This window comes from Protopterus annectens, chromosome 1.part1, assembly GCF_019279795.1.
Source record: "Protopterus annectens isolate FY-2018-M chromosome 1.part1, PAN1.0, whole genome shotgun sequence".
NCBI classification, from domain to species: Eukaryota; Metazoa; Chordata; order Ceratodontiformes; family Protopteridae; genus Protopterus; species Protopterus annectens.
The window spans coordinates 797,676,367-797,689,811 of NC_056726.1; the positions used below are offsets into that span (position 1 = coordinate 797,676,367).

Consider the following 13,445-nt stretch of genomic DNA (forward strand, 5'->3'; position numbering starts at 1 on the left):
CAAGACATAACCCGCTTTGTTGCAACCATTAAACTACTGAGTATAAGGAGAGATTCATGCTAATCTATCAGATTAGCTAAAAGATGCGGTGCCATTAATTTTCATTTTTTCACTTAAAAATCTTTGGGGCCTTTCCGTTTAACTAATATGATTGGATTTGTATATACCAATGGGGGCATTGTATTCAAAGATGGGTTTAATAACAGAAAAGTACAGTCATAGGATGACTGTTTTGGATGTTGAGATTCTGTTGGAAATTAACTGAGACAAATATAATTTCCTGACTATGATGGAAATGTAATTATTGAATGAGAGAGAGAGAAAGCTATCCACATAACAGCCCAGGTCTCTTATGACTGTGTCTGTCTGAAAAAGGAGTGCCATTTATAATTAATTATGTGGAAGGAGCTATTTTTTGAATGCTATTATGCTGCACTTTTTTTGCATTTAATTTGAAACTGTTTGTGGTACACCATTTATATGCATATTGCAGACCTTGCTGGAGCTATTTAGTATCAGTGAATAAGTGAATATTAGTGCCCAGCTTGCATTCAACAAACTTGGTCAACCATACTTCTGGGATATTGACTTCAGTGTCTGCAGAATAAATGCCAAATGGGAGAGGACCCAGCACTGACTCCTGTGGTACTTCATCAGTTAGAGTTTGACATTTAGAGCAGCTTTCACAACTTGGGATATGTTGGATATTCAGCTTGCACTCTAACAAAGAATGTAGAAGTGTACAATATGTTTATCTAGTTAATCATTAGTACCAGCTTGGAGGATAGTGTCAACAGCTTTGGCCAGGTTGAGATAAGCAGAATGCACTGAGTGACTACTGTCCATAGCCTCTGTAACCTTTTCTAAGAAGCTAACCAGGTTCAGAATACAGGATCTGCCCTTCATGGATTAGGGAGTAGATCAGTTCAGTTTCCAATGTCAGCATAAATGACTTCTGCTATGATACGTTCCATGGCTTTCTGTATAATGCCGAAGTGCCTATAATTATCTGGGTCTGTAGACTGGCTACCCATTTTAGGGGAGTCACAGTAGCTGTTCTCCAGGCACCAGGCACAAACCCTGCGGATGAGTTGAAGTTTAACAGTTTTAATTAGAGGCTCAGATAGTGCATACGCACTGATGACAGTGCAGCCTGATATGTTGTCTGGTCCCATGGAAGTATTATTTTTAGCTTTTGACAGAAATTTTGAGATGTGTTCCAAGTGATTCCAGGGGAAACAAGGTTTTCAGGGGTAATGTAGGTAACAGTGTGGATAGAAGGGATAAAATTTAGTACTAAATATTTCTGCTACTATACTGGCTGTATCCTTGGGGTCAGAATTTGTGATATTATGGATTAATTAGCCTAGTGTACTTTTGGCCATTATTCATTACTTTACAAAAATTACTGTAGAAAGATTTATCACCTTCTGAGTCTACCTGGTTAACAAATAAATGAAAGAAAAAAAATTAAAGAAAAAAAATAACAGCAAGTGGGTCAGTGCATCTAACAAAGAAACCCCCAATTAAGTATTCACTGCAGTTACATTGGAACCACCTTGGTCTACACTGGCCACCATGCCTACTGCTAGTTCCTACCAATGTCCAGGCCTACGTGCCTACAAAGTGATGAAGGTTATCTTGTGGAAGGGACCTAGAAGGCTTTATTTAAAGTACTGCATAGATACTTAGCTGGCAAACATTCAAATACTTTTGCCAGCTAAGTATACATGCAGTACTTCAAATTCATTCAACAGGAAAAATACTAGCAAAATGTGTAGGCATTTCTGCAGTTGTATAAAAATAGTGCTATGGACATTGTTAAAAAACACACCAAGTTAGCACACAGAGCAGAACAATCTGGATAAAGTATGAATGTGCAAGTAAAACAAGTTACATAAGTTGCAGCCACTTAAAAATATTCAATGCTGACATGGTGGTGGACAGAGAAAAGCTGAGACACTCAGAGAGTTATGGGAAGGTACTGAAGGTGATTATAGAAAGAAAAAGAAGGAAGGTATAGTGTGGGTTCTGGAAATGGTGGGGGAGATAAGGATGTGCATTTAGAAGGAGCTATACGTTTATCTACAGTAGGAAAAGGGGCTGTGATGAAGGAAGGTGATGATTAAGGGACCCTGGTACAGTTAAAATCATATACCACAATCGTTGTTGTTGTTGTTATAGTTGTTTAGACAGTTAAAGTATTCTACATTTCTAAATTTTAGGGTGCAGAATTCTATCTGTGATCGATGGCAGTACATGAAAATGATGCTGTCCGTGTTCATGTTAGCTCAAGGGTGGAATGGCAAATGCAGAGAAAAGGATCCATGCTGAATGCCAGGAATGTACCGGCATATATGAAAATGTAACACCTTCCCTTCTGAGGTGCTCTGGAAGTTTGATTAGTGCAGTGTGGATCAACACTGATTAAAAATGTATAAATGCTAGCATAGTACTGCCTTACCAAGCATAGGGCTGCAAAGTGAAACTTTGCAGCCATGAATTATGGCAGTAATTGTGTTGATAGGATGACCATGTTATATGCAGTCATGTGAACCAAGGGAAAGCATCAGGCAAGTGGCATTTCCAGTGCTATGTGCATTCACACCTGCATCAAAGCACCCCATAGCTATGACAGGTACACTGCGGGCACCCTATACAAGGCCATCACAGCAAAGTGCCAGTTGATTTCATTATGAAATTGAGTGGAAATCAGGAGATAGTACAAGCAGAAATGGTCATCAGCAAGCAAAGGAGTATGCAGAAGGATATCAAAATGGAAAGATAGCTGGGAGAAGAAGGGTATATTTTTGGGGTACAGACACAATTTTTTTTATTTTAAGAAAAAATGGTATGGAAGCCAGTGGAAGTGCAGGTAGAAAGGAGGTTATACGGAAGGAAGAAGGGGGGATAAACAAACAAGCATACAATACAAAGACTGATAGGTGAAGTAGCCACACATAAGGGGAGGGCAAGAGTGAAATGACATGAACTGACAGATCTTGGATAACTGGTAATTGGGAGATTTGAAATGCAAAGAGAGGGACAGAGAGAGAGAGAGAGAGAGACACACACACATAAGGATGGGGAAGGCAATGATAGTAAATAGGTAGGGGTGAGGAGGGTCTTCTTGAATGGCCTAGAGGGATCCCTTCCAGATTTGTCACCACTGTGGCTGACATCAAGGGTGGGCACTGCCTCTGGTGGCCTAATGGATGGGGTTGGATGGCTATCTGACTCAATCAGATGAACAATGAGGTTACCCTTTGTTAAGACTTTTTCTAAGGTTTCTTCTGTAGTAAAACTTTTCTCTGTCAGAGTTTCATGGGGAAGTTTTCTTCCTGTCTTTATCCTGTACTCATTTAACAAAAAATAAAGTCCTTATACTCATATTTCTTTACTATTCCTGTTGTAATGTTGCTGTAGGAGTACAGTGTTTGTACTTACTAGGTTTTTTGACTAGCACTGGATGGAACTTTGTTCCTTTTCTGAGCATGTGTGTTGCTTATCTCCTGTTCATAGGTTCACAGGTGTAAATTAGGCTAACGACCACTGGGGTCTTTGTAATCTTAGCCATCCAACCCAAATATATCCCATGAGTTATTGTCCCTTAGAAGTCATTTTAAGGGGTCTATGTTCATTAGGGCATCATTTAACAGCTGCCTCTATCCATCAGAGTCATCGTTGTCAGACCAGGGGTGAATTTCCGATTTCCCATGTGGTCCAGGTTACACTTGAATAGGGTTAGGGAATGGGCTCTGCTTCACATGAATGGGAAACCAATACCAGGCAATAAGTATTCTTTGAGGTACGAGCCTGCCCTCTAACATGTCCTATTTAAGTTGGAAGCAAAGTTCCATACATGACGTCTGATAAGGTCTTTGCCTTTAAAAGATGTAGTGCCAGTGGGCACAAAATTCCCCCACAAGACCTGCAAGATTTGTTTGTCTGCTGCTTGGTGTCAGCCCATCTAAGCATCAAAGGTGAGTTTTTTGCTTCCTTTGAGGCCAAGGCTTTGAATGATCAGGGAAATACGTTGGTTTTAAAGAGTCTTCTCTCTGTCTAAGCAGGAGAATCGACTCCTCTTGCTTCTACTTCAGCTTCTCCTTCTTCAAAGAAAACTGGCAATTCTAAACCTACTAAAGATAGAGAGAGAGAGAGAGAGAGAGAATAGATATAAAGAGAGAGAATAGTAAGGAGAAAGAAAAGGAAAAGGAGAAGTAGAAGGAGGTCTCCAGGTCTGACTTCTGAGTTGGGGCCAGCCCCGAAGAATCCTAAACTGTTGGATCTGACACCAGGTCAAGAGCAGGACCAGATCCAAATACCTTCTCCAGCATGCCACTTCTCACTGAAACAGGCAGGTCCTTGACTCCATTGACCTATCTTCCAGGATAGACATCAGTTTCTCGGGACATCTTTGATGACATCTTCATGTAGACCCTTTTGGTCAATGAGGAACTTTTCTGAAGGCAGCATTGATAGTATGATGAGGAGGTTTGTTTGAACTCATATTCAGATAGGGTCCTCCTGGTACCCCCCTCAACTGGAGTGCCCAGGTTTGTCTTAGTCAGTTGCCCTTCTGGTTACTCCTTGTCCAGTCCAACTTTTGGACCAGGGTTCCACAGTTCCTAGTAACACCCTCTCTTTGGAGATGAAGATGGATTCCACTTTGACTCCAGCAGACTCCATTACTCTTTCAACTCTAGCACTGTCAGATCATGAAGGGTTTCGGAATTGTGGTGTTGGGGTACGGATCCAGGGACTGAGTTCAGCGTCAATGTTTTCAGAGCCTTTTCTGCCCCACAATACATCATCCTTAAGGCAGCTTAGCTCCAAAGTCAGCTTTGAAGCTGAGTTTATTTGGGACTGAAGATAACCCTTCCTAGGGGTCTTCCGGTTCCCGAAAGACTGTCTTCAGTTCTGATCTTTACTTTAGCATTAGAAGCCTTTGAAAGGGTCCTGTTCAGGTCTATAAAGGAGATTCCTCACATGCAAGTGGCACCATCCAGACTCACTCTGGAATGAATTCTGCAGCTTTGACCAAACATTCTGTCATTCAGGGGCAGCCAGTCTCCACTGCCTTGAGGATCCTCACCTGGCGAGTCCCCATTCTGATTCTGAGACTTCTCTAGAGCACCCCCTGAGGAAAGTCACAGGAAAAGTACATGTAAAAGGTGGCATGTTGACCCCTCCCAGGAGTCGTTCACTGAAGATACTGACTTTGTGAAGGGGAGTGGAATCCCCTAGGTCCCACTTGGAATACACGTCCTTCAGAGAGATCATTAAATTGATGAAGCAGGGGTGGGGAGCTGGTTGTCCGAAACCTCTCCCAAGAGGAGTTGGTATTCCTTAAGGTTTTTGGGTCTGGCTCATCTATATCCTGGATGGACCCACCTGCTGATGAGCTCATTGATTTAGCCTCACAGTGGACATGGAAGGAGCTCTACATGATGGTGCCAATTCTGATGGAGCCGTATAAAATACTTGTGTCCCTCCAAAACAGTTCACATTGGAATGTGTCCCCCCAGTTGATGCAATGATGGTGGTGGCAGCCACAAAGAAGGAGCTTTCTGAGGAGAGCATCTCTGTCCATCTTTGTAACGGAGTCCTGAGTACTGGACAGATTTGGAAAGCTGACATATGTTTCAGTGATGTTTGCTCTTCATGTGGTTAACTACCTGCCAGAGACAACTCATTTTCTGAGGAATTTGACTAAAGAACTTTCCAAAATCCTCTCAGGTAATTTGCTTACCAACATCCAGAAAATGGTGTAGTCACAGCTGTCTGCCCTACATTCTGTATCTACTCTGTCCATGCTCTTAGTTTCCAACTTGGAGGATGGCACTACGTGAGCAGCAGGAACCAGCATTGCTATTTATTTGCACATCTGGATGCATCTCTGCAATTTGGCAGAACATTTTAAGACATCCTTCATCAAACACCCTTTGATGGCTAAACTCTTTTTGGACCCAAGGTAAAACTGACGCTCACCAGAAATGAGTAGGAGAGCATGAGTCTGACATAGGCATATGCTCCCCCCCCCCCCAAGAGACTTTTTCCCAGAACCATAAATATGGAAAGAAACTCTAGTTTTGCAAATCCCAGAATTTTACTTGGGACATTTGTAGTTACAGAGCTCCTGGAGGCAGAGGGTGGAGCAACATTAATGGAGGTTGCCACAGGAGCAGAGGCATTCCCTAGAGTCAAAGGTTTACAGGTTCTTTCACCGAGAAACCCTTCCAGTGCTCCTGAATGGTTGCCCAACTGCTGCAGTCTGAAGGCAGTCAAGGGACTGTTATCTCTATAGCCTCATGCATGGCCAGCCATCACTCAAGATTATTTTATGCAGAAGATAATTACCAGATGCTACATTATGCCCTTTGTTTTGCCCCAATCAACAAAAAGAAAATCCCCAGTGTTCCACAAATTCAGAGGGATTTAGCAGCAGGAGATGTGTCAAAGCTCTTAGAAAAGAGAGTCATACAGGAGGTCCCATCAGAATAGCAAGGATCCTGAGAGTGTTTAGGATTTTTTTTGTTTCCAAAAAAGACCAGGGACCTCAGGCCCATTCTGAACCTCAGCCACCTAAAACAGTTTGTGAAACAGACAAAGTTTCAGATAGTCACAGTGCAGTCCATTTTACCTCTTCTAAGGAAGGACAACTAGATGTGCTCAACAGACCTTCAGAATGCTTACTACCTTGTAAATACAGAGAGGCAATCCAGAAGGTTTGTCTGCTTTTGGCTGCTGGCCACTCACTTCCAATTCTGAGCACTTCCCTTTGGTCTCACTACAACCCCCAGGATGTTCACCAAGTGCATAGCAGCTGTGGCAGCTTACATAAGACGGCGTGGTTTCTGTGTTCCCATATCCTGATGACAGGCTCCTTACTGCTTCCACGAGAGATCAACTGATCCAGTGCAGGTACGTCTTGCTCCAGTTCTCTCACCTCTTAGACATTACAATAAATCTAGTGATAAGCCAGCTGACACTGACACAAGCAACTTTATTCATAGGGTGCCACCTGGACACAACACCCCACATAGCCAGACTCCCAGAATTAAGAGTCCTGTCTATCAATCTTCAAGCTTCAGAAGTTCTCTCTTCCTGCAGTTCCCCACCAAGACTAATTCTCACTTATTGGGGTCAATGGCTGTGTCAATTACCCAGATCCCACAAGCAAGAGTGTGGGAGTACTGCAGTGGACCCTCTCAGTTCAGTGGTCAATATTACATCAACTTTCCAGTACAACTCACATCAGTATGCAGGCATCACATTCTGTTGTGGTTGACCTGTCCTGTTGTGTCCGGGGGGGGGGTGACTGTTCACCTATCCAGCCCTGATGGACACTGTCACTAAGGATGCCACCCTTCTTGAGTAGTGGGGGCATTATGAAGAGAAGACTGCCCAAGGTACATGGTCCGTGACAGAGGTCAATCTTCACATCAGTGTTTTGAGATGAGAGTGGTCCTCATGGTGTTGCAGGCCTTTCAAGACTCTCTCCCCAAAGGTGTGACCTCCATTTAGATGGTCAGCATGACAGTAGTCTGGAACATCAACAAAGAGGGGGGAACCCATTCATATTCATTATGCTGGGAATCCGTGATGGTGTGGCAGTGGGCAATGCCTTCTCAATGCTTTCTAGTGGCAATGCACATTTGGGGAGTTCCAGTGTCTTAGCAGACAAACTGAGTAGGTTTAGTCTTCTGCCCTATGTGTGGTCCCTCATCCAAGCAGTGGCATCAATTATTTTCATCACTGGGGCCAGCCACACTGTGATCTTTACACTTCCCACCTGAATAACAGATACATCAGCTACTTTGCCCTGCATCCTCCATAGGGTCAGTCACTGAGGTATAGTCTGGTCCACATTTGCCCCTGAGTCTCTTGTATGCCTTTCTATCTTTTTCCTTTATAACTAATTTTCTACAGAAAGTCATATAATCAGGTACAAGGCAAGAGCAGTTCTCATTACGGCCCAGGAAAGTTTGGTTCCCCTTTCCTTGGCCTCTTCTGAAACAGCCTCCATGGTTGCCTGATCCCCTTCCTGACCCTCTATTTCACCCATCTGGATAGCTTCATCAAGACCTGAACACTCTGAAGTTAAGCAAATGATTCCTCCAATTCCAGTGATGGCCAGGGACACCAGGCTTTCCTTTCAAGTTAGTCATATTTTAATATCATCTAGGAAACCTAACACTAGAAATGTTACAAAAATAAATAGAAAATATTTACTGATTATGCCTTTTTAAGGGTTTAGACCCTTATTCAGTACCTCTTCCTTCTATTTTGGATTTTGTAGTGGGTCTCTTCCAGGAAGGTGCTAGTGTCTCAGCCATTAAAGTTCAAATAGCAGCCATATTCATTTTCTATGTTGGGGAAAATCACAATCTGAATGTGTTCTTAAAGCTATCTAAGGCTTTCTTAAATGGAACTTTGCTGTTCAGATCCCCTATTAAAGATCCCGTTCCCATGTGGCATATTATATTGAAGTTTCAAGTTTTAAACAGAATACCTTTTGAACCAGCGGCATGAGCAGATTTGAAATTTTTGTCTTGAAAAAAATGTTTTTCCTGTGGCTATTACTTCTGCCAGGAGACTTTTGGAAGTTTAAGTTTCATCTTGCAGACCCCCTTAATCTTTAAAAAAGGATATGGTACTCCTTCAGATTAACCCCAATTTTCTCTCTAAAGTGGCCTCAGAAACCTCTCTAAACATACCAGTTTTCTTTGTCAGTTTCTCTAACAAAGGTGAATATATCTTACACTTGATGGACATATACCATCGTTTGAAATTTTATCTACATTGTACCAAATAATTCAGGAAAACAGATCAGCTTTTAAATTCCTTCTCAAAGGCTAGGTTGGGACAGGGTGTTTCTAAAGTCACACTGTCCAGGTGGTTCTCTGATTGCATCACCTTTGTCTATAAAGAAAAAGAATAAGCACTTCCACACAAACTCAAGGCTCACTCAATAAAAGCAGTAGCAGCCTCAGCTGTCTTTTTTTTCTTTTTTCTTTTTTTTTTGGTGGAGTTCCCATATGTGAGATTTGTTTTTCAGCCTCTTGGTCTACTGTCCATACCTTTGTATCTCACTGTATGCTGGACATATAATAAATATCCCATGCATCCTTCTGCTCCACCATTCTTCACAATATCCTTCCATGAGACCATCCTGGAGTTCCAGTTGTTGGGGAGTTCAGTTCGTTGACTCAGATGGAAAAGACAATCAGATATGGAAGTTATATACTTAACATAACTGTAGATCTGTGCTGTCTTTATCTGTCCAGCTCAACCTTCATCCCCTTGCCAAAATTGTCACTAATGGCTTTTGACGGACCATTTGGACCTGTCCAGGTTCTTGTCATATTGTCAGCCACTGAGCTGATTTCTGTCATTTATCACTGTCAGTATGGTATTAAAATTGATCCCTTGAGCTGTTTGATGGAATATTACATATAATTGGACCAACTCAATCTGAGCTATTGCAGGGGACAAGCTAGAATTATGGATAGGGGAGGAGCCTGAGCCCTGGAGCCAAGAGCTTGGAAGAAAGGTGCTGAGGTCAGATAAGATAACCCAATCACTGAGTCGGATGGATAAATACAACACGGCTCTAGAATTATGGTAAGTATATAGCTTTTGTGTATTCTCAATAATTGGTCTACTTAGAGCAGCGTACAGAATGATTGCAACATCCTTTGACCTGGAAATCAGTTGTGCTAGATAGAAAGATTTCCTAACTACTATTGCAACATAGTAGTGAATGGCGAGGGAATTATCAACACAGGTGCAAAAATCCCTGACCATGGTGTCCATGTGGAGTGGAGTACAGTGTACACTGTAAATAGTAGATGAGGGGTGTTTCCCACAGGTGACAATGCTGCACTTCTTTACATTTAGTTTGAGTCATTTCCCCTGCATACCATCTGTTAGTTAGGACTATTTCATACTGATGCACTTCTGTATCATTGGGTAAACAGACAATAATTCTCAACTTGCAGTCACTGATGAAGTTGGTTAGCTGTAGGTGGGGGGTTGAGGTGTGGGGGTCAGTAAAGTAGTACCAAAAAGGAAGTGTCTCAATACTAAGCCCTGTAGTCCTCCACTGGTTATTTTATACATGTACCACCTTCATTATATATGAGTTCAGTCTTTCAGCCACTTTGCAATCTATTTTCTAACTAAGGGTTTACTGTTAATTTTTTCAGCTTGTTTACAGTGCCAGCAAATAATTCAGTGTCCAAGGCCATGGATACAGGTATGCTGTATGGACTGAGTATGGTCATTGTCCACTGCCCTTGTAACCTTCTCAAAAAGTTTACCAAGCTGAGCAGGCATGATCTTCCCATGACATAACCAGACTATTGCAGCTCCATCTGTATGAGATTTTCAATGTCATAGATTAAGAGGTCAGATATGATATGTTCTATGGCTTTGCAAATTCTGCTTATTAGGCTGATGGACCTGTAATTCCTAGCATCACTGGTGGGATCCCCATGAGCAGGGGACCTACCATGTGGTTAGTTTTAAGTTAAACAGGTGTAAGAGGCATTTAGAGAGGGAATGTCTTATGCTATTAATTAGGCATCCAGGTTCCAGGTGAAGTATCCAGGCACAGGGGAGCACTGTTTTTAGTATTAGGCAGTATAGCCAAGACATGTTCCATGCTGATCTTAGGAAGGGAGTGGGACTCAGTGATTTGTGGAATTTCAGTGACTGTTTTGGTGGTAACATTTGCACTAAATCTGATTACATGTGTGTCAAGCTATGTCTTTATTGTGTACCAGGCATCACTCCTTTGTCAATGTCATGACAAATTGTGCTCACCTCAACCTCACACATGATACTGCTGCAGGTGGTATTTGATGATTCCTGACAGGACTCCTCCTCCACTGCTGCCACAAGTATGTCTGTCAGGACTGCTGTGTTCCAATGTTGTGACTGCCTTTGTATTGCTATATTATGTAGCATGGTGTAGACCACAAATATCTTGCTGTAGATCCTTGAAGCATACTGCAGTTCACTACCAGACATCTCCAAAGCAGTCTGCAACAGTGCAGTGTTCAGACCATGGCAAAGATGGTATATGAGTCTGAAGATGGGCATCATCAGCCATGGTTGCAAGATGCCTCTAGTATAATTTACAACACATAGCAGTGAACATCATTTTTGACTGGTTTTCTACCCACATTCATGCTACCAGCACAGTGAGAAATATGTAGGTGGCAATATGTGCACCAGTCACGTAGATGACCCAGTGGAAAGTTAATGAAACCCTGGTATAGGTCACACATGTGCCAGATATGGGAAAGATGTAAACTGCCTGGAAGGTACACAGACATATTTTATATAATATCATGTGCACTGCACACGACTTAGCAGGTTATGGAATAGAAACCTTTCTGGTTGATATACCAGATGCCTTGTGGAGCAGGTGTGGTTTAGGTGCAGTCAATAACCCACAGAATTTCAGAGAAATATGCTGTATCATGCAATGCCTGCATTGTGGTGGTCTCTCCTCTGCTGTTCATGAAAACCAAGTACCCTCCTCCCCAGGTGGTGCAGCATTATGTAAAGGAACTAGTGTAGAATTTGTGAAGTTGTCACCTGAAGAACTCCTAACATGTCCCCTGTGAGATGCTAAGTGACCCCATAGCAGGGATGGTTAATGTTATGCATACTGTTGTATACACTGGGATACCCACTCCATGCATCACTCCTGATTTCATATGAGGGTGTTACATGTCTACTGACTCCCATATGATGTCTCTCTCCACACTATAGCAATCTACAGTGTCCTGGTCATGAAGATAATGGTATGTTACCTGCTGGTGGAATTGCGAGAGTGATGATGCACAACTTTGTGGACACTAGCTCTGAAGATGGCCACTGACTAATGCTGATGTTACTTGCATCATCCTCCTGTACACTGTGAAATCTTAGTTTTCAGAGAAAAGTATTGACATGGTTCATTGCACTATTTTTTAGTTTCTGAAGTGTACCACCATGCTTGGTTTCATCATTTGCATATGCAATGAGTCTCATTAGAATGTTGACACTTATCTGCATGATATTATGTGGGCATTAGCTAATTCTTCTCTACTGTGACTGTGCTTTATTTGTCTCTGAATCGTCTCCCCGTCACTGCTCACCACACACAGTTTCATGTAATGCAGTGTGTTGTTTCTTTCTGAATGTCCCACAAAGGTGTATCACCACAAGCGATACAACTATTCATATCTCTAGAACCATAAGTATTACTAATCAGGTACAAATCATAAATTGTTCAGCACAAACAAAACTTTACAGTGATAGAATTCCTCTGGTTCTGCATCATAATTTGGATTTTATAAGTCACAGTAAACACAGTAAATATTAAATTATAAAGTTTTATAAATAACTTACTATACCTCAGTAACCTCTCAAACTACACACATACTGTCATCGACATTTGTTCACCCAGCTGTAAGCTTTGTCCTGTGAGACTAATCAGTACTTTTTGTGCTGTTTAGTTCTTCAGATATTTAGAGAAATATGAAATGCTGATAATATAAAAATATATTTATTTATTTGTCCTTTGTTGACCAGGTTACTCCCACTTGGCTAGTAACCTATGTTTAGGGGAGACCAACAGTGGTATTTATGCTGCTAGGGGAAATTTGGCCATGGCAACGCAAAACTTCCCCATTCCTTTTGATAGCTGCTGTGGGATCTTTTATATCCACCTGAGCTACCACCAACTCAGGAAGATGGGACCCTGGTTTAACATGTCATTTGAAGATGGCACATGGGTGCAGCACCCCCCTTATTCTGCACTGCAGTGTCAGCAATCAATCTGTCTGGTGTGGGAATAGAGCCCACAGCCTTCTGCATTAAAGGCAATTGTGCTACCTGTTGCCATATTAGCAAAAAAACAGCAGATCGAGCAAAATGTCCATTTACTGTGTGTGCACATATTTAATAAAAAAGAAGAAGAAATGGGAATGGGCAGAGTGGAGGATGAGGGGAAGTTTGAGTGTGAGGAGGGTAGAGAGACTAGAGATGATAAAAAGTTGTATTGTGCTATCAGTAGGTATTAGCCTAGAGCAATGTCTTCTTGGCATAGCTGAATCTTCTAGCAAAATATAAGTAATCCAGTTTGGAGAGCACAGTACATTTGGCCCAATTCCAAAAGATCTTCTCTCAGTGTAAGTGACTACTTACATTGAGATCAAATCTTTTGGAATGTGGTCCCTGGTGTAAGCCTGTTTATAGATAGCTCTTACACCAAAGTAAGTCACTTATACCGAGAGTAGGTCATTTCGAATCAGTACAGACTTATAGTGAGAACAGCTGTTTTGGAATCTGGCCTAATGTGTCCTGTATGGCAGACAATCTGCAAATTTGATAATTTCCTGTTAATCAGATTCATTTGTATCCCTTGTGCTTTTAACAATATTGGT

General features: G+C 41.9%; 1 protein-coding gene across 2 annotated transcripts in view; it reads left to right on the top strand.

The window, feature by feature from the left end:
* The window catches only part of MYO5B (myosin VB), a 3,346,216-nt gene that overhangs the window by 1,574,969 nt on the left and 1,757,802 nt on the right, over positions 1-13,445 (top strand). The window lies entirely within an intron of this gene.